The sequence below is a fragment of the Octopus bimaculoides genome, chromosome 3 (genome assembly GCF_046866305.1).
Source record: "Octopus bimaculoides isolate indiv1 chromosome 3, ASM4686630v1, whole genome shotgun sequence".
Lineage (NCBI taxonomy): Eukaryota > Metazoa > Mollusca > Cephalopoda > Octopoda > Octopodidae > Octopus > Octopus bimaculoides.
Window position 1 is genome coordinate 35,255,678 of NC_142930.1, and position 22,992 is coordinate 35,278,669.

At 38.8% G+C, this 22,992-nt stretch overlaps 1 protein-coding gene across 1 annotated transcript in view; it reads right to left on the minus strand.

Moving 5' to 3' along the window:
• The window catches only part of LOC106871529 (muscarinic acetylcholine receptor gar-2), an 802,994-nt gene that overhangs the window by 163,693 nt on the left and 616,309 nt on the right, over positions 1-22,992 (minus strand). Inside the window, 1 exon segment of the mRNA XM_052966547.2 lies at positions 20,975-21,037. The gene's annotated coding sequence lies outside the window, so the exon portion shown is untranslated.

Consider the following 22,992-nt stretch of genomic DNA (forward strand, 5'->3'; position numbering starts at 1 on the left):
CCCATTCTGCTGCCAGTTCGCGTAGACATTTGCCAGTAGGTGCCCGAACAAGTCTGGCATACTTTTGTACAACTCGTAGGGTAAACCATCCAGTCCTGGCGCCTTACCCGTGCTGCAGTCAGCCATCGCCTCAATTACTTCCTCAGGTGTGATCGGCCCTTCACAGCTCTCCGCGTCCCGTCCCGACAGACGCGGCAGCCCGGCGAGGAAGTCCGTTAGGTCCCTCCTACTATCCGGCCCGCCACCCCCATCGAAAAGCTGGGCGAAGTGCTCATGAAAGGTCTTACACGTCTCTTCGGGTTCGTTTATCAACTTACCTTGTTGGTTCGTCAAAGATCCTATTGTAGCATCATTGCCACGTTGGGCTTCCACCACTCGGGCCCATCCTGCGGCCTTGGTTCCTTCGCAACCCATAGCACGAATTCTAGCTCTGACAATGTAACCCATGTGTTTGGCTTCGAGGTGCTGGTTTAACGCCAGTCTCCTGTCCTTCACCTGAATCGCAGAGCCAGTTCTCATTGCTTCCTCTAATTCCTTAACTAAAACTGTTTCCCTCCTACGCTCTCTAGCCACTAAACTTATGCTATATCTAACTGACTCAAATTTAATGGCTCGTTTGAGGGCATACCACCATTTATTATTAATAATGGCGACGGTTAATGCCCTCTGAATCAACAAACTAATCCGATCTCTGTACTCCTTAATCGCCAAAAGGGACGTATTAAGTTTCCAGTAGCCGGAGCCTCTAGTATATCGCTTATCTATGTCGAGCCTACAAGTGATCATTTTATGATCACTGTAGCTGACTGGGTAAAACTGTGGACACTTAGCTATATTTCTATCTACTTTTCTAATTAACACTCTATCTATGTATGACCTGGAAGCTCCGTCGCTACTTGACCAAGTCCACATTGGAGCGTTCGGAAATTCCAACCTATAAGGGTCTGCCAGCTCAAAGCGGCTTAGCAGATCCAGGAAGCAAGAATTACCTTTTCTAGTGGTATTTGAGCCAACATAATCTACCCGTGCCTCGCAAATTGTGTTGAAGTCTCCTAGCACAACTAAAGAATGTGATGTACTGAGAAACTTCTCTAGATCCCGAAAAAAGTCATTTTGCTCCGATAGTTGGGGTGCATAAATCGCAACCAGTCTAAAAACTTTACCAGGGCTGAGCGTCAAGTCCATTGCACAGATGTTTCCCAAGTTCACTAGTTTCGGTGGATGGGAAATCTGGTTGAATCGAAGATCGAAGTTGGGTACATGGTACACGGAGTGTCGCAAGGCACTCCTGCTATTCCGTCGCTTGTGCAATGCCTGCGGTGGGGGTTCCACCGCATTCTTCTATAGAGGGCTTGTAGAGGCGAAATGTGATGACCCCTTAGGGGAGACCCTAGGTCTCGACGAAAGTCAGCTGGCCAGTCTATTCCGACGTACATTCGGGCCAAAGACCCTGGATAATTTTCAGAAGTCTCTGGCATGGCAGTGTTACCGAGGGGCCTTACCTGTTCGGGAAAAAACTCGCAAGACATGGTTGCGCCGTCCCTCCGACTTGTCCAAGATGCGAGCGGGACAGGGAAACCGTCCCGCACGCTATTGTACAATGTTCGGAGGTGTCAGAGGTGTGGGTATGTGCTGAACAACTGTTGTCAGGTACTAGAAGAGTACAGCTATCGACTGAATCAATTGTAAAAATTGACCCGCCGGATTTCCTCTCGAAAGAAGGTAAGATTTGTTTTCTCACTGTGGTGGCAGTTGCGAGACAGGTTATTTGGAAAACGAGAATGAAAGGTATAAGGTCAGGCATTTTCATATCTAGCTCTGCATTGGTGAATCATTTCACCTTCCACCTCAAGAGAAAAGTAGAGCTAGAGAGAAAATTCCTGACTGCGAAAATGTTTGAGAGTCGATGGAAGAGTGTAGCACGAAAGTTGCGAATAAATATAACCACATGAATGAGACGAAGGATTCATCTCAGCTATCGGTGGCGAGGCGGGGCACGAGGGGGTCCGTGCTAAACCCGCCTTACCACTCCATCCGTAATGTCTTCCGTTCTGTCGCATCATTCGATTATATTTCGATTTCATTGTAAAATTTTTAAATGCATGTTTCTGTTAATTCATCCGTTTTCATTTGACCCCAAATCAGGTTGTATCGTCCTCTCTATGTCGCCGCTTGTGGGTAATAAAAAAACTGTTGCCTTCGATGATGCTTGTGTGCGCGGATTGGAGGTTTGTTGCATTGCTAGTGGAACATTTTTGAATTTTTCTGTGTCATTGTGTTAACTTATCTGTGAACTTTTGAAAAAAAGATAATTTGTTGCAGATGACGGGGTGAAGAAGTAATATATATGTTCCTGAAGTGGAAGAGGTGAGTGACGATGAACAGCGGCCAGCAATGGCAGAAGTATGTGGGGTGGGGCAACTGAAGGATCAGCCAGCAATGGAAAAAAAGAATATGGAAGCGGAAAGCTTAAAAAAGGTTCAGGAAAATGAAAAGGAAAGACCAAAAAAGAAGCTGGATTTTGCAGCGGTCGCAGGAGAGAAAAAAAGAAAAATAGACTTCAACAATGCTGAAAAGCATAAAGAGATGATGAAAAGGGAGGGGCACGGCGTTATTGCAACCCCTCCCCAAAGCTTCTTAGAAGACATCCAAAAAAAAACTATAATTTTCAAAACTTTCAATGTAAAAGAAAAGAAAATTGAATATGTTTCGGAAACAGAAATAGAGAAATGTCTAAAGCCGCTTTATCACTAGAGGCAAAATATATGCGACGGTAGAGGTGAGAATGGAGTCAGAGGAAGCTGCTCGGCTCCATTCAATAGAACCTCTAGAAACAGAAAAAGTAGTTCTCCTACCATTGTATATGGGTAGGAGAACGTCACAAATCCCCATAAACAACATTCCCCCTGAGGTGGACCCGGAGTGGCTTGTCGCCGCCACAACAATGGGCTTGGAGGAAAAAATCTCCATACTGGATGCAACAGTGATTGAATCACGACTGTGGTACGGCCAGGCCCTGAAAAGCAACTCTAAAGGACATAATTAATAGTTTCAAGGTTGGCGGGACACGTCTGGTCGTGTCGGTAGAAGGCCGCAAACCTCGTTGCTTTCAATGTGGGAAAAAAGGCCACCCCAGGGCGAACTGCCAACAGAAGATGGAGGAGAAAAAGAAAGCAACCCAGGAGGAAATGGAAGGAGAAAAAAAGGAGAACTCAGAAACTGAGAAGAAAAAATTAAAAAAAAAAGATGATGAAACTCCAGTGCCAGTGAAAAAAGTAGGAGAGGGTTGGACTACTGTGTCCAACAAAAGAAAATTAAAACAACCCTCTCCAACAGAAGACAAGCAAACAGAAAAAAAGAAAAAAAAAAAAGAGAAACAAAAGACAGATTAGACAGTTGCTACATGGTGGTTCGAACCTCAAATAGAGAGCTGATGAACCACCTGGCAACAATTGACAAAGGAAGGATGCGGAAAATAGAAGCCAAAAATAGCAAAGCAAGTTACAAAACTTCCAGGAATTTTTTACTTCCGATTCCACAGGCCTCAGAGGAAGTGGAAAAGGCGGGGGTTCCCCCACCTGACACTGATTAAGGTAAGACATTTATGGCTATTCATATTGGATGTATAAATGTACGCGGCCTGTCGTCGAGTTGGAAGCAAGGGCGCTTCCTAAATGACATCAGGTCGCGGAATTTGGATGTAATTGCTGCCACAGAAACCCGGATAAGCGGGCTAAGAGATTTGCTCCCCCTCTTGAACGGCTATGAGAGATACGTCTCTACATGTCGGGCAGGAGGCGGGGTGGGGTGTTGGTCTTAATAAAAAGAAACTGGGTCCCTGAGGTAAAGTCTGTTTTTATTGATCCAGAAGGCAGGCTGGTCGTCATGGATTTGACATTCAGTTGTGGTAAGACAGTCAGGTTGGTCGCAATTTATGCACCCAATTCAACTGGTTCACAGAGTCGATATTTCCGTGACCTCGGGAAATTTCTTTCGACGTCGCATTCTTTAGTCGTGTTAGGTGACTTCAACACAATTGACGATGTGTTGAATTGCGCGTGTTGATTGTGTTGGCTCGCAGACAGATAGAACAGCAAATCCTGGCTTTCGGGACCTGCTCAGTCACTTTCAGCTGATAGACCCGTATAGACTGGAACACCCAAACGCTCCACAGTGGACGTGGTCGAATAGCGATGGGTCTTCCAGGTCTTATCTAGATAGGATATTGATAAGAAAAGTAGATAAAGACATAGTTAAGTGTCCACAGTTTTACTCAGTCAGCTACAGTGACCACAAGATGGTCACAAACGAGCTGACTGTAGATATGATGTATAGACAGGGATCTGGCTACGGGAAACTCAATAAGTCCTTATTGGCGAACGAGGAGTACAGAAAGCGGATCAAGTTAATTATTCAAAGGGCACTTACAGGTGCCATCATTAATAATAAATGGTGGTACGCCCTTAAGCGAGCCATAAAGTACGAGTCAATTAGATTTAGTATAGTCATAGCTAAGAAGGAACGTAGTATAGGAGATGGCCTAGCTAAGGAGTTAGATAAAGCCATGGAGAATGGTAATGCGGACCAAGTGAAGGCCAAGAGACTGGAATTAAACCAGCACCTCGAAAGCCAACACATGGAAATTATTATCAGAGCAAAAATTCGTGCAATGGGTTGCGAAGGAATCAAAGCTGCCGGATGGGCCCGAGTGGTGGAAGCTCAACGGAGTAATGACTCCATCATTCGGTCTGTGGCGAACCTGCAGGGCGTATTGGTAGACGATCCCGAGGAGATGTGTGAGGCCTTTCAGGAGCACTTCGCTCGGCTTTTCGGGGGTGATGGCGAGCCGCGTGGCAGGGAAGACCTCGAGAGCTTCCTTGCCAGGCTGCCACTCCTCTCGGGGCCGAATGCGGAGGCTTGTGAGGGAACGATCATGACTGAGGTGATAATCGAGGCGTTGGCAAACTGTGGGAGGGGCAAATCGCCGGGACTCGATGGCCTACCCTATGAATTATATAAAATTATGCCAGACTTGCTCGGACACCTGTTGGCTTGTGTGTACATGAACTGGCAACAGAATGGGTTTATTCCCAGATCTGTGCGCCGGGGAGTGGTGACACTAGTCAGGAAGGACCCGAGCAAGGGGGATTGTTTAGATAACTTTAGGCCCATCACTCTGTTAAATACAGAAGTGAAGATTTTGGCCAAGGTACTAGCGAAAAGGTTGGCGCGTGTCGCGGATGGTGTGATCGGGGAGGCACAGACATGTGCCATCCCGGGTAGGACCATCCACGATAATCTCCACCTTATACGCTATACTATAGAGAGGTTTGGGGCTAAGACTGGCAGAGGAGGGGGGTGCTTTGGTGCATTTAGACCAAGCTAAGGCTTTCGATAGGGTCGACCATCGATACCTGGTGAGTGTTCTTGCGGGGTTTGGCTTGCGCCTCGGTTCCCTCAGATGGATCATTCAGTTGTACCATAACATCGTCTCGATAGTTCGGGTGAACGGTTTTCTTTCTAAGCCGTTCTGCATCAAGCATTCGGTTCGTCAAGGGTGTCCACTCTCTCCGCTTTTGTACGGGGTGGCTCTCGAGCCGCTACTGAGAGAGATCCCGAGAGCGCTGGGCTTAGAGGAGTTTGTTACAGCGTTTGCGGACGATATCACCATCAGCGTGACCTCAACGACACGCTTGCGTAAAGTAGGTGAGGTTGTTGAGGAGTACGAGACGGTGGCAGGAGCAAAGATTAATCGGGATAAGTCAGTCGGCTTGCAACTCGGCACCTGGAGGGTCGATGCCTTCGGATAGCGTCGTAGGACGCTAGACGGAGGGACCGGTTAAGTTGCTGGGGGTTTGGTTCGGTCCAGACCTCCAGGTGGAGAAGAACTAGGCAGAGGTATCGAGCAAGATAGCCAGCATAGCCAAGAGATGGTCTTGGCGAAGGCTATCCTTGAAAGGGAGGGCGGAGGTAGCCAATGTGTTTATCGCATCGGTGATTACCTACCGCCTGACCGTCGTGCCCTGCCCTGATTCGTGGTTGAGCAAGTTGGAAAGACAGCTCTTTCACTTTTTGTGGAGGGACTCGAAGCCACTTGTGAGACGCTCTATCTGTTGTCAGAAACCGTTAAAAGGAGGTTTAGGGATGCCTCTGCTGATGATGTGCAAGCACGCGTTGAGGTTGAGGCATCTTTGGATACTCCTGGATGGTGACCAGGTGTGGACTCCGTTGACTATACAAACATTCCCCAACTTTGCGAGTATGAATGCAAAGGAGGCTTGGTGCTTTCGCAGACCGAGGTTGAATATGTGGTATACGGAGTGTCGTAAGGCACTCCTGGTATTCCGTCGCTCGGGCAACGCCAGCAGCGGGGGTTCTACATCATTCTTTTATAGAGGGTTAGTAGAGGCAGAATGTGACGATGGCCTGGGAACGACCCTGGGTCTCGGATTTATCGAACTCGACAGCCTGTTCTTCCGTACATTCGGGTTGAAGTCATTGGATAATTTCCAAATGTCTTTGACCTGCCAATGCTACAGAGGAGCCTTGTCCGTTCGCGATAAACTTGCAAGACACGGAATGCAGATATCTCCGACCTGTCCAAGATGCGGGCAGGATAGGGAAACCGTCCTGCACGCTTTTGTACGGTGTCCGGAGATTTCTGAGATGTGGGTTTACGTGGAACACCTAGTGTCAAGTGAGGGAAGAGTACAGTTGTCGGCCGAGTCAATCATAAAAATTGACCCGCCTAGTTTGTTATCAAACGAAGGTAAAAAATGTTTCCTCATTACAATAGCAGTAGCGAAAGAGGTAGTGTGGAAGACTAGAACGGAAGGATTCAAGACAGGCGCTTTTATCTCCAGCCAAAAAATGGTAAGATATTTTTCTTTTCATTTGAAAAGAAAAATACGGCTGCAGAGAAAGTGCTTGTCAGAGAAAGTGTTTCGATCTAGATGGAAGCATGTCGCACGAGAGTTGCGAGTGAATGAGAGCAATTGAATTCGCCATAAGTGTCTTCAAAAGGGTCAGTGGTGGGATGGGGCTCGTGGGGTCGGAGCGAAACCCAGTCCCCAACTTCATTGTTCTATGTTGGTTTTTGTTTTTGTATACCATTCGATTTAAACCGATTTTCATTGTAATTTTTAATTGCTAAATTTTTATTTTACGTCGATTTTATTGTGTAACCATATTTTTATTTGACCCCAAATCAGATTTATTGTCCCTTCTATGTTTCGCCCCTTGTGGGTAATAAAGAGATCAATTTTTTTGACTGATGACTTCGTTGATGTCTGTGTGTCTTTTTTACCCTGAAGAAGGGGTTATCACTAATTAGTGCTCTATTGTGCCCTAAATACGGTGATATACCCCCCGAAATGGTAATAGGTGTTCTGTGTTTGTATTCCACCTATACTTGTAATCCACTTTAAATGATGTTTATGGATTGACTTTACTGATGTTACCTGCGGAATGGTGAAATATGGATTTTACTTTGCGATACATTGGATGTTCTACTGTTGTTTTGTCCCATGCACTTCGGTATTCCTGTTTATGAAATTGGATTTTACCTACTAAATTTGCTGTCATGAGGGAGGTAGTTGAACTTTCGTACTATTTATCTTGAACTCCTTTTGTTGGCAATTGGCCTCAGCGAATGAACTGTTGTGCTACGTTTCCCTATGTATTATTTTTTCTCTATATTTTTTCTATATATTTCTATTCTACTGTATTTGCACCGGTCTCTAATATTTTTAATCAACTTTTTAATCGCAGTTTATTTATTTATATTATTCTATTGTATTTTTAATCGATTTTTATTCTTATGTATAACAATTTTAACTTCCCTTTACTAATTTGGCTTTGTGGTCTATGTTGTACTTCTTATATGTGGTCATTGGTGGGCTACGGCTTTTTGAGTCGATGACCTAACGGTTTTATTCTGCAATTAACTTTGTATATATATATATATATATATATATATATATATATATATATATATATATATATATATATATATATATATATATATCGTCCTTAGTCGGAGGACACCTGTTGTTGTGTCCTGTTAATTGCACTTGTATTTGTGTAACATTTCTGTTTTTTGCCATCCCTGTTTTCGTATATATTCGCTGCTTTCTTTCAAGGAATCTAATGCTGTTAGCTTAGTTTTTCCTTGGGGCTGACCAGATTGGATCAATTTCGAGTATAACCAGCCGAAATTGCAAAGATAATCTGGAACTCAACTGAGTATAGAAAACTCCGAATGACCCGTCCTTGTTTTCTTTATATCGTCTGACTGGATGTTTTGTTGTCCGCTTTTTTGTATAACCTATCTGTCTAGATGTTTTGCGTTCTTGTCCCATTTTTGCTTTCTATCTATCTATCTATCTATCTATCTATCTATCTATCTAGCTAGCTAGCTATCTATCTATATATATATATATACGTATACGTATATATATTTATCAGATTACTATCTTACAATAACTTGGTTAAAATGAAGAATTCTGTTATAAGAAGTTTTCTTGTTCAAGTCAAATTTTCTGAATGGTGAAATTATAAAAGATCACAAACTATGATATATTCCTGTTGCTTGCGTGCATTGCTAAGCAGATATTACTCGAAAGAGATAGATAGATAGATAGAAGAAGGGATGATGCCCTTTTTCTGAATTGCACGTAATGATTAGATGTTTAATTTGTGCTAATTGCTACTGAAAATATTTAATTTTCAACGGTATGAATCGTAATGAACATTAATTTATCAAGTCAATAAATTTTGGCCGACATACTAATAAAATATGTAAACATTGGGTGTATGCCTGAGAAATGAATGGATGTCTGTGTGTGTGTGTGTGTGTGTAATTGTGTTTATACATACACACATATACATACACATAAGAATGAACGCACTCATACACACCCAACCACACATGTATATGCATATATATATGTATAAATATGTGTATATATAACTATGTATGTGTGTATGTATGTATACACACATACACGCACTCATATATATATATATATATATATATATATATATATATATATATGCACACTTATACAAGTGCGTATTGGCGTGTGTCGGCGTGTGCGTGTGTGTGTGTGTGCGTGTTTTTCTGTGTGCCATAATGTTAATGAAGATAGACTACTAACATGAGCAAGTAGATTTAAAAAATTTTTGAAGGTTGACTCAAAAAGGATGTAGAAAGCCTGCTTTAAATAAAGATTTCGATATTTTGGCGCAAAATTCTGGGCAACCAAAAAATTTCCTTCAGTATATGCACACACACACGCGCGCAGACACACACACACACACACACACACACACACATACACACACATACGCACACACGTGCTCACAAGCGTACACATACACAAAGATACATAAATACACATACACAAAGATACATAAATACACATACACAAAGATACATAAATACACATACACAAACATACACACGCACACACAGGTCAGGTGGTAGGTAATCACCGATGCGATAAACACATTGGCTACCTCCGCCCTCCCTTTCAAGGATAGCCTTCGCCAAGACCATCTCTTGGCTATGCTGGCTATGTTGCTCGATACCTCTGCCCAGTTCTTCTCCACCTGGAGGTCTGAACCGAACCAAACCCCCAGGCCATCGTCACATTCTGCCTCTACTAACCCTCTATAAAAGAATGCTGTATAAATTTCATAAGCGTTTATAAGGGGGTCCCTAAGGTAATGCCTGAAATATAAAGGGGTCCGCAAGTCAAAAAGTTTGAAAACCCCTGGTATAGCTTACAAACAACGTCCGCGAACAATGTACAAGGAAAAGAATGAGCTTATATGAATATCTCTGCAATAAGTTCAATGTATGTTTTTTTGTTTGTTTGTGTGTGTGTTTGTGTGGGGGGTATACATTGAGAAGCATGTGGTAGATTTTAACTGCCGATTAAAAGAGTAGTGTTTAATTCTTAAATATATCCTATAGAAATAACTGAACAATAGTCATCATTTATTGTTTAATATGGAGCACCACTTCGAAAATCCTTTATTCGAACGAGTCGACACCAATACTGATACTTTAGTTTTAAAGCCTGGTGCTTATCTGTCGTCACTTTTGCCGAACCGCCATGTTTCGGGGACGTAAATACCCTATCCACTGTTGTCAAGCAGTGGTGAGGAGAAACACACACACACACACACACATATATATACATACATTTAATACATAAATACACACACATATATAGGTATAGCTTCTTACAGTCTCAGTTCACCAAATCTACTGACATGTCTTTAGTTTATATAAATATGTACATTTTATATACATTACATATATCATAATTTTCCATATCTATCTATCTGACGTTCTCGGGCAGAATCTGAGCGTCGACGTGGAACACCTGACCCGCCTGTTCGGGACAACTTTCGGGCCGGGACCTATAGACAATCATTAGAGATCCCTGGCCTAGCAGTGCTATCGAGAAGCATTGCCCGTTCGGGATAAGCACTACAGGCACACTTAGAAACACACCGGACCGACTTGCCTGAGATGCGGTCAGAGCGATGAAACCGTTCTGCAGTGTCCAACTCGTGCAGTGTCCAACCATTTCGGACATGTGGGCTTATGCCGAACGGCTGCTTTCACGTATGGGACGAGTTCACTTGTCGGCCGTGTCTATTATGAAAATTGCTCCGTCACCTTCCCTTATTCGGGAAGGCAAGGCAGTGTTCATCGTCCTTGTGGCCAATGTGAAAGAATGTGTGTGGTGGACTCGAGAGAAAGATTTAGAAACAAGCACATCCCTCTCTGGCCAATCGCTCATCAACTTTTTAAAGTACCAATTGAAAAGGAAGGTGAAAATATAGTTTTGTCTCCTGAGAGTTTAAATAAAAGGTGGGTGAATGTAGGAAAGATGGTACGCACGAAGGACGAAACCACTTTGAGCATGATACTGTAAATCGATAAGAGAGAGAGAGAGAGAGCATTATTCTCTCATTTGTTTTTTCCTTCGCTGCCTGAGGTTACCGTAGTCTTTTCCGTAGGCTTTTATTTCCACGGATAAACCTAATCTGTTTCTTTTTTCTTTTTTTACATTTATGATATTTTCTGCGATACACGATCCCTTTTGATCGCATTTTTGTAAACACGATCCCCTTTGATCGGAAATTTATTTTCTCCTGTTTTGTCTATTTTCAAAAAGAAAAGCTCTACATTGTATTTTGACCCCTCTGTGCTCGGCCCTCTGTGGCTAATAAAGAAACTTATCTATCTATCTATCTATCTATCTATCTATCTATTTCTCTCTCTCTCTCTCTGTCCATCTGGCTCTAATTATCTATCTATCTATTATCTGTCTGTCTGTCTGTCAGCTTGTCTGCCTGCCTGCCTTTCTCTGTGTATGTACGTCTATCTATCTATCTATCTATCTATCAGTCTGTCTGTCTGTCTGTTAGCCTCTTATTATATGTCTCTTTTTATAATACGACATTTGCATAGATGCATACGTATGCAAATAAGCAGATTTGTGTGCAATTATTTGTGAACGCATTCATGTATTTTATTAACAAACATATAGATAACGAGATATAAGTTCTCGCATAACAAACCTATATGTGTGAGCGTCAGTATACGTTCACGTATTTACGCATGTGAGCGTTTGTGTTTATATTATTTGTATATGCTGACTTTTACACACTCTCTTCACAGATACACACACACATATATATATGTATCTGTGTATATGTATGTGTCTACACACACATCTATAAATATATATATATATATATATATATATATATATATATATATGTGTGTGTGCATGTGTGTGTGTCTACACACACACACACACACACACATATATATATGTAGGTAATTTAAATTCTGGTGCCTCAACTTAAGTACCATATTCACCTGAATCTATATATATGCATGTGTGTGTGTGTGTGTACGTATGAATATATTTATGCACACACACACAGACGCACACACACATACACACATATATATATATATATATATATATATATATATATATATAAACATGCATACATATTCATATATGTGCATATATATATGTATGATTACACAAACACACACATATATACGCATACGTAATTACAGACAGGTACATATATTTATGAAAGAATATATAGACAACGTGGCATTTGTTTCCTTCCGTATTAAGACGCAATTCAAAACATCCTTTTACCCTCTCTTTACCTGACATTCTTAAGTGAATAATTTAATCAACTTAATTACCATTTATGCAGATATATTTCCATGGTTGCTAGCGTAAATACACGCGTATAAATTGTACCGGCGAAGATACTTCTAATTATATTAGGAGAGAGATACGCAAAGAAGTTCAGCAGTCACGTATGCAGAGGTAACAAGCATATAGACACTCATATGTATGTATCTCTGTATGTATGTATGTATGTATGTATGTATGTATTATGTATGTACATACACACACATATATATGCACATACACACACATATATATGCACATACAAACACACACACTCATATGTATGTATATACGTTAAAGTACACTCTGTTGGATAAGAGCTACTAATAATGTCTTGGCAGAACTATATACATACACACATGCATACATACATACATACGTACATACACACATATATACCTCTATGAATACGTATGTATATATTCTCTTATTCTTTTACACGTTCCATTCATTTGCCTAAGGCGATGGGGGAATTTTGCGTTAAATGCTTATGGTCGAAGAAATCGAACCCAGGATCTATTCATGGTGAAACTGGTACTTATACCATCGTTCTCTTTTGCCGAAGCGCTAGCATACGTGGACGTAAACACACCAACATCGGTTGTCAAGTAATGGAGCGGGGACAAATACAGACACAATGTCATACACGCATACTCACACACACACACACACACACACACACACACACACACACACAAACCCATATATATATATATATATACGACGGGCATCTTTCAGTTTTCCGTCTACCAAATCCACTCACAAGGCTTTGGTCGGCCCAAGGCTATAGTAAAAGACACTTGCCCAAGGTACCACGCAGTGGGAATGAACTCAAAACCATGTGGTTGGTAAGCAAGCTACTTACCACACAGCCAAATAAATATAATAATACAAATTATTTACATGTTTTTATGTTACGAAACAATTTGTCGTGGCATTAGTATTGTTTTATTGTTAAATAAAATTTTATCAAACAATTTCTCTGTCATTTATGACTTTATACACTCTTTATCGTTTTCTCTTCTTTCGTAATATATGTTGTTTGTTTTGAAGACTGATATATAAAGGAGATTTTTATGAGTAACACCGGATTACTTGAATCCGTATATTCTTTTCTACTCTAGGCACAAGGATCGAATTTTTGGGGGAGGGGGCCAGTCGATTAAATCGATCCAGTACGCAACTGGTATTTAATTTATCAACCCTGAAAAGATGAAAGGCAAAGTCGACCTCGGCGGAATTTGAATTCAGAACGTAAAGACAGACAATATATTGTGACGTAAATATATATATATATATATATATATATATATATATATATATATATAGTTTTAGGGAAAAGAACCAAGGTTCATGAACTCATCGATGAAAATCCACTGTCACATATTTTACTCTGTAAAGCTCAATTTAATTTTAATTTTTTGTAAATTGATTTTAATTGAGTTTTTACATGTAAATTTGGATTTTGTCCCTAATATTATATATATGTATATATATATATATAATATAATATAGGATAATATCTTTATAAGAATTTATCAAGTAGTCAGCGTGAAAAAACCCATAAGGAAAAAAACCCATCGTTTTTTTTCCGTAAATATATATAATATATATAAGGGCATTACTATATAATAATGCCTCACGACTTAGAGGGACTAAATAAGACAAAAGTACCAAAAAATAAGCACATATTTACCGAAAGCGAGGGAATGCAATTTTTCAAAGGTTACCTCCTAAAAACATTTTTTTAAATGTTTTTAGGAGGTAAACATTTAAAAAAATGTTTATAGGAGGTAAACTTTGAAAAATTGCATTCCCTCGCTTTCGGTAAATATGTGCTTATTTTTTGGTAGTTTTGACTTATTTAGTCCCTCTAAGCGTGAGGCATTATTATATAGTAATGCCCTTATATAAATTATATATATATATATATACAGATATAGATATATATAGGTATGTATATCTCGCTCTCTTCATCTATAGATAGATAGATAGATGTATATGTATAAATTATTTTATCCTTTTATTCTTTGACTTGTTTTAGTCATTTGATTTCGGCCATGCTGGTCTCTTTTACCGAACCGCTAGTTACGGGGGACGTAAACACACCAATACAGTTGTCAAGAGTTGTTGGGAGAGACAAACACAGACACATAAAAATACACACACACACGCACACATATATAGTCAGAACAAACATGAACAAGCAAGAAAGAACACGAAAAGACAACAACGCGAGGACGTGGAATAAGTAGTGTTATTGGACACTCAGTAAAGGAAAGAAAAGAAAGAGGAATTCACGTTTCGAGCGGAGCTCTTCATCAGAAATATGGGAAAACTCCAAAGAAGGGAAGACAAATAAAGAAAATCGCCAACGATGCACACGTAGTCACACACACACACACACACACACACACACACAAACACGCGTATATATACGACGGGCTTCTATTAGTTTCTGTCAACGAATTCCACTCACAAGGCTTTGGTCAGCCCGTGTCTACAGTAGAAGGCATTTGCCCGAGGTGCCACACAGTGGGACTGAACTCGGAACCATGTGGTTGGGAAGCAACTTTCTTACCACACAGCCACGCCTGCGTCTATATATATATATATACACTTCGTTTTTATGTACGCCCTCATAAACGCATACATAAACACACACAGAGTAGGGTGAACGCCTATACCCGTACGAACAACACACGCACGTACCGTCCCGCCGTCTCTCACCCACCTGCCGTGAGATGACAAACAGACTGGTTTAAAACAAAACTGACCTGGAATAGAGAAGGAAAGACAATTTAAGAGGTCACTGATGTTTGCTCCATCATTATTGCCGTATTGACCTGCACTAGACACCCATAACCCCAACCCACATATGTGTGTGTGTGTGTGTGTGTGTATGTGTGTGTGTGTGTGTGTGTGCGCGATCTTTCTACTTTAGGCCTGAAGTTTTTGGGGAAGAAGGCTACTCAACTGCGTCGTACTCAACGATTTAATGTTATCGACGACCCTCAGAGGAATGAAAGGCAAAATCAACCTCAACGGCATTTGAACTCAGAGAGTAAAGCTGACGGAAATGCGGCTGAGCATTTTATTCCGAGCGGTAACAATTCTGCAAGTCCACTGCTCATTCTCTGTCTCTCTCTGTCACTCTCTCCCCATCTCTCAACTTGTACACACACACACACACACACACATACACACCAATGCAGACTATATATATATATATATATATATATATATATATATATATTCACCACACAGTCACGCGCAATCACATACATATGCACATATACGTATGTATGCATGTACACACAACACACACACGCACATGCATACATACATAATACATACTTGCATATACATACATACATACACATAATACACACACACACACATATACATATATATATATATATATCGCCGCCGGCGTGGCAGTGTGGTAATTAGCTTGCTTCCCGTCTCGGGCCGACCAATGCCTTATGAGTGGATCTAATAGACGGAAACTTTGTATATATATATATATATATATATATATATATATATATATATATATATATATATATATATATATATATATATATATATATATATATATATATATATATATATACATACATACAGTCTGTCATACCGGCCATGACGAAGGGAAATAGCCCTGAAACTCGAGTCGCCTTTATATATATATATTTATATTTATATATTTATATATTTGATCCTTTATATTGAACACTCAATATTTCATCTACATTCAATACTTTCTTTCATGGTGCCATCCATTTTTATTTTATTTTATTTTATATTGTATATTGTATATCATATTATATATTGTATATTCCATATTCTATACCCCACATTAGTTCTGCAGGAATATAAATAAAACATAAAAAACAGACAGTGTTGGAACTCTTTTAAGCAAAATAATATATTCCTCTATACACAATCATACAAAAACCCCCACTTTTTTTGTATTTATTTTTACTCGCATATATATATATATATATATATATATATATATATATATATATATATATATGTGTGTGTGTGTGTGTGTGTGTGTTTTATGTCTGTGTTCGTCCCCCTACCGACGGTAGTGTGTTTATGTCTCTGTAACTTAGCCGTTCGGCTAAAGAAACCGATAGAATAAGTACTAGGCTTACAAAGAATATGTCCGGTGGTCGATTTCTTCGACTAAAACCCTTTAAAGCAGTGCGTCTTCATGGCCACAGTCAAATGATTGAAAAGTGTACAAGAATGAAAGAATGAAAAAAAATATATGCTATGAAGTTGGTGTAGGTAGTTTAAAAAAACTTGTACATACCGCTGAATGGTATTTGCGTTGTGATACAGAGGAATCAATCGTTCACTATTAGTAGTTTGTAGTATTGGAAAATATGTTGGAGCTTTGAGAACTTGATTTCAATTCTACTCTCATTATATATCGGATATATATATATACTTCTAACACATGCACGCACACAACCTACACATGCACATATAAGACAGTGAGTGTGTTCCTTTGCCAATTTGTTAGTTTTCGTTTCTTAATCTGTATATATCAAAAGATAAATATGTAAATGTCAAAATGGAGATATTTGAGAGTATTAAATTGTAATGTCAGTGCTCCTTCATGTTGAAGTTTACGACGGAGTGTTGACAGCTTTGGGAGGAACTCAATTTACCCTCGTCTTTATTACCGGTCTGATAGAAGGTCGCGCTTGAGAGCCAACGTAGCTGGAAACTTACGAAATTCAATTATCTTTGATTTCCATCATGTCTAATGATGGTTAAATGTGTTGGAGTAGAAAATATTGATAATATTAAACTCGAAGCTATAAAAATTCGTCACCGAATCTTATCAGTGGAAATTAGGACAAGTTTTCTTGGCTTGCATGTGTGGAATTTCACCTCAGTAAGTTTTATGTTGGTGACACTGTTGCATGAATCGCAATTCATGAGTGAAACACCTTGATTCTTGGTTCAAATTTCAGACATTGTCTTTGATCAATTTCTTTTGTATTATAAGCCATTGAGCTGATCAATCTCTAACGGAGCACGATTCAGAAATTGCTTCCATATTTCATCCCTTGCAATACATTCCCAAACATGCACACAGACACAAACACACACACGTATGTATATATGCACATATGTGTATGAATATACATGTATACACACATACACACAACTCACACACACATGCACACAAAACACACACACGCGCCCACACATACACATATCGCCTGCCCTTCCGCTATTGTGATCAATAAAACGAGTACCCCCATCTAGCTGAGAGATAGACATCATTTAATAAACACAGGCTTTGAATGTTAGTTACTATAAGTTTCATGATCTGATAGTACATTAGTCGGAGCTGTTTAATATGGCGTGCAAGATAGTGCATAGAAAATATAGCAGCACACAAAGACATATGTGTTCAGAATATAGCCACTCTCATACCAACCACAGTATACATTGTGAAATACATAGATTTACATATCCAGAGACACACATATACACGCATCCAAAGACGCCATCGAGAAATTTTTAGCACCGTTTATATAAATTCATAAACTTTTTTCATAATTCATTCTTAAGATTAATTGGGAGTGAAAACATCGAAGCAGAAGATAGGTTGATCGAAGTTATTCAGAAATTACGAACGACAGAGTGAATAATAAAAGATGTGTAGATTAATCAATAGATAGGTAATTCCAAGTAAACCATTGAATTTCTTGTATGTATTTAATATCGAATTAGTGTTTACTTGAAAGAAGTATAACGTGTTTTTCGTTTTATATTTTATTTTACAGTGTTTGCATGAAAGAGCGGTGGATTATCTCAAATCAAAAATTCGTGGATCAAATGCTTTGCAATTTTTAACTACATTTTTAACGTTCAGTATCCAAATAGCTGCAGAGTCAATTTGGTCTTGTATTATAAAGGACTCTATATAAATTCCATCTTCCCAAGTTGTAGATTTGTGCCTACAGTTGAAGACATCAGTATCCTTAATGAAAATGGATAACTTTGCCTTTCATCCTTTCGGGTCAATAGAATAAGTACCAGTTGAGTACTGGGGTCGATGTAACACACTAGTCCCTCCTCTTAAATTTCAGGCTTTGTGCCTATAGTAGAGAGGGTTATTATTATTATTATTATTATTATTGTTATTATTATTTTAATTCCCGGTCTGAAGAATTACTATTAGATGTCTTCCATGTTCTTCTACATGTATACCTATGTACCTCCTATTTAGTAATAAAACATGAAATGCGGAATTTTATATAATTCCAACAACCGAACACACACACACACGCCCATACATATACACATACACGCACACGCACGTGCCCCCCTACATAAACACACACATACACACACACAGAAATACAGACGGGTAAAGAAAAAAGATACATACGTTTATACATACACATATATACATACACACACACACACACACGCATATATATATATATATATATATATATATATATATATATATATATATATTACAATTAAAAGGGTAAAGGTTTATCAATTTATTAATAAATTAGCAATTAATAATTTTTACCAAGCCCTTCGGTATGTAAACACCATTATCGGTGGAGAACTTATTTAAAAGTTCTTATACATTTATAAACATAATTAAGGGATCAGCTAACAGTTGCTTCACCACATACCGAAGCTCAGAAATAGCAGCCAAAACGCTGAGACTCCAACAGATAGTATTACTTGTAACTCAGAAAGGCAAAACAAGAAGAAACAACAATGAAAACTAACCAGTCGAAGTTAATCATAGACGTGTTTCTGGCTTAGGAGCGATAACACTCCATTTCCTCATCAGTATGATGTTTTTTTCTTCTTGTTTTGCCTTTGTGAGTTACAAGTAATGCTATCTGTTGGAGTCTCAGCGTTTTGGCTGCTATTTCTGAGCTTCGGTATGTGGTGAAGCAACTGTTTGCTGATCCCTTAATTATGTATATATATATATATATATATATATATATATATATATATATACGTATATATGTTTATTTTTTTATTGCCCACAGGAGGCAAAACATAGAGGGGACAAACAAGGACAGACAAAGCGATTAATTCGATTACATCGACCCCAGTGACTAACTGGTACTTATTTAATCGACCTCGACAGGATGAAAGTCAAAGTCGACCTCGGCGGAATTTGAACTCAGAACGTAACGGCAGCCGAAATACCGCTAAGCATTCCGGCTGGCGTACTAACGATTCTGCCAACACGCAGCCTTAAACGTATATATATATTATCATTCTCTTTCTCTTTCTCTCTCTCTCTCTATCTGTCTATATCTGTATGTATATAGAATAAAGTCGGGTGGTATGATAGGTAAATTTAGACTTGTTTAGCTACGTGACTTCCGTAGGAATACTGGCGTTTGGCAACCTTCTTTATGTAGCATTATTGAAAGCCGAGTCCATGGGTGGAGCTTACTGTAATAGCCTCATGAGTCTCTGAATCCATATCCTATACTACACTTTTTACACGCACACACACATACACACACATACACACACACATACACACACACACAAACCCACCTCCACACACGCACACATGTATGTATGTACATTCCTATCTATCTATCTATCTATCTATCTATCTATCTATCTATCTATCTATCTACAGTGACGTATGTGTATACGCGCACTTATGTAGCTATGATTATCTTTAATTTGTAGCAAGCCCTCTGTTCACAAACAGTGGTAACACATTACGGATGTGAGTTTTCATTTCTAAACTTGTAGGGTATTCGTGGATGTAATATATTTTGTACACAATGTTTCATGTATATAACGTCTATGCATTTGTAAACAAGTATATGTCAGATAATGTACTTACAGCCACGTCTATAATTACATTATTAAAGACAGGTGGATGAGTAGTTATGGATATATATATATACATATAAGCGTATACATATATACACGTATGCGCATATATCTGTATATTGGTGCAGGTGTGGCTGTGAAGTTGCGAAGCTTTATTTCCAACCATGAGGATTTGGGTACAGTTCCATTGTGTGACACATTCTTCTGTAGCCCAGGTCGACTCATGTCTTGCGAGTGAATTTAGTAGACAGAAATTAAAAGAAGCACGTGGTATGCATACATATATGTATATATGTGTACGGGAGTGTGTGTGTATGTGTTTTATTTGCTCTTTGCCATCACTGGACTGTCGGTGCTGGTTTGTTTATGTTTCCATAAACTAACGGTTTCCCAACAGAATCCGATGGAATCTTTACCGGAATTTAAAAAATAAATATTGGTGTCACACACACACACGCACACACACGCACACACACACGCACACACACACACACACACACACACATACACACACACTCTCACACACTCATATCCATTGGCATGTATACAAATACTTGTGCATAACTATATACATATACATGCACATATACACGCATATATATCCTTATGTATTTAAAAAAATATAAGTAAACAAATTAGAAAATATATAAAAAATCAGTAGGGCATATGGGATTATTCTCTGTGTCAGGGAGAATGTTTATTCCCGGTACAGAGATAATAATACCTGTCTGGTATTAATGTCTGGGATTGTAGGTATGGCCAAACATTAGTAACAGTAGCAAATGTTGAAGCGATAACAACAACAACAACAACAACAACAGTAATAAAGATTGAATGAATCTTGTGAGCCTACTTACCGATCATACATGCCAACAAATGAGGATGCAGTTGAGAATATTTGAAGAAAGTGGCCACATGATCTATGATGAAGAGAAACAGAATGGAATTGGTGAATTATTAGAGTTCAAACAGATCAATAATTGCAGTTATAATTCAATATTTTATCGATGACATTAATCATAGAGGCAGATCAGACCCTTTAAATTAAGTACTAGTTGCGTACTGAGATCGATCTAATCGACTGGCCTCCTCCCTCCCCCAATTTTGGGCCTTGTGCTTAGAGTAGAAAATAATATAGATTAATATCTGTTGGAAAGCATGTGAGTTAAGAGTTGTTAAGTTGTTAAGAATTTACGGTAGGAAGAACTGGCTAAGTATTAAGTTCAGATTGTGAAGGGTCAGAATAGAAGAAATACGTGTGTAAAATGGACTTGCGTTTCGAGGGTAAGTGGTTACCTATTTCAGAGGAGCAGAGTCCATTATTGATGCGATAGATATCTATGAATTAATAGTTGAAACATGTTAGAAGAATGAAATAGAAATCACACTTGAACCGATTTTGTTTTCATCGAATTGCAGTTGATAAAATAATAATAACTATGTACCGGTTTCAACATATTCGACAGTCAGATTCACCTAAAAATATGAGGCACCATTGTGCCAATGTATATATTGGACAATGCTAGAGAGAATGTCCAAGATGTTCCCAGCAGCCACTTCGAAACATGATGTAGTCAACCACTTATTCTTTGATTCAACTGTTGGTGGTATGACTTAGAACATTCGAGATCAAACCTAACCGAGTAGATCTATGATCAAATATGTTTTACAGTTGACCACACCGTCTTCTTTTGTATCAAATACTTTTACAACGTAATCTTCATTTAAGACGATAATATATGAGTTAATGGAAAGATGTATTTTCTTTCTAGCAGGACTAACAACCATGACTAGGCTACTTTATTGGTTTATGGTAACCAATGAATGTCATTTTCTTCGAATACTTGGTTCTTGATTCAGGAATCGTTTAAGTAATCTTGTGAAGATCCATGTCTTTCCCTGCGGCGCAATAACCCCCATACGCTCACCATCATTTCTTCACAATACTTCTAATGTGATTTGCGCAAATCGAGACAAAATCCATTTTGTATTCTATGTCATGAACGACATTGAAAACATTCATTTTAAATATGCATGTACAAAAACATTTATATGAAAGAAAGAATTTATACCAGGTTACACTCATGCTGAGTCTGAAAGCAATTGAAAAAAAAATAATTGCTACAAATAAAATACGGAAATATTTTTGTAGGCTGAACCAAAGCTGGTTCCAAATTATTTAACCCCGAATCAGTTCTGATTTTTGAAATGTAATTATAAGTATTGCATCTATGTTATTCCATACTTTTGCTTACCTAGGATTACATTGTCTTAAGTATCACACTTCTATTTAAGTTGATAAGGATGTAAGCTTGAGGAAGATTTGTGTATTATTTCTAACAGGTCTAGAGATCTCGTATTAAGTTCCGTCTTTGACGAAATTAAGGAAATGTGTAACAAGGATGTTATTGGTAAAAATAGATAAGCTGTTGTGCTTTTATGTATTCTGAACGAGAAATGTTAGTATTGTTGATGTCAAGCAGTTTTATCTAAATATCTAAACAGAATAACTGAGTTTGTCACTTAGAACTAGTCACTTACTTGTGGACTATCCTCAGAATTATTGATCTATCGATCGCTTATGTTGGCGTAATTCCAAATATTCGTTGTGGAGAGATATCTAAGTTACTACTGTGGTTTAGCCTCAGGTCAGTCATAATTGAGAGTGGCTTCGATAAAAGATAACACTATTTTTATTCAGATATGGTGTATCAAGGTGTATAATAACTAATATACGTTGGTGTTGTTGTTTAGATCCGAACAGGTCTTATGATCAACGCTATTCTAGCTGTGATTATCCCATCATTTTATTCGGATTTGGTCTTTCTAGAAACAGATTATCCATTCCATTTTTAAGACAGAAGTTTTGATTCAA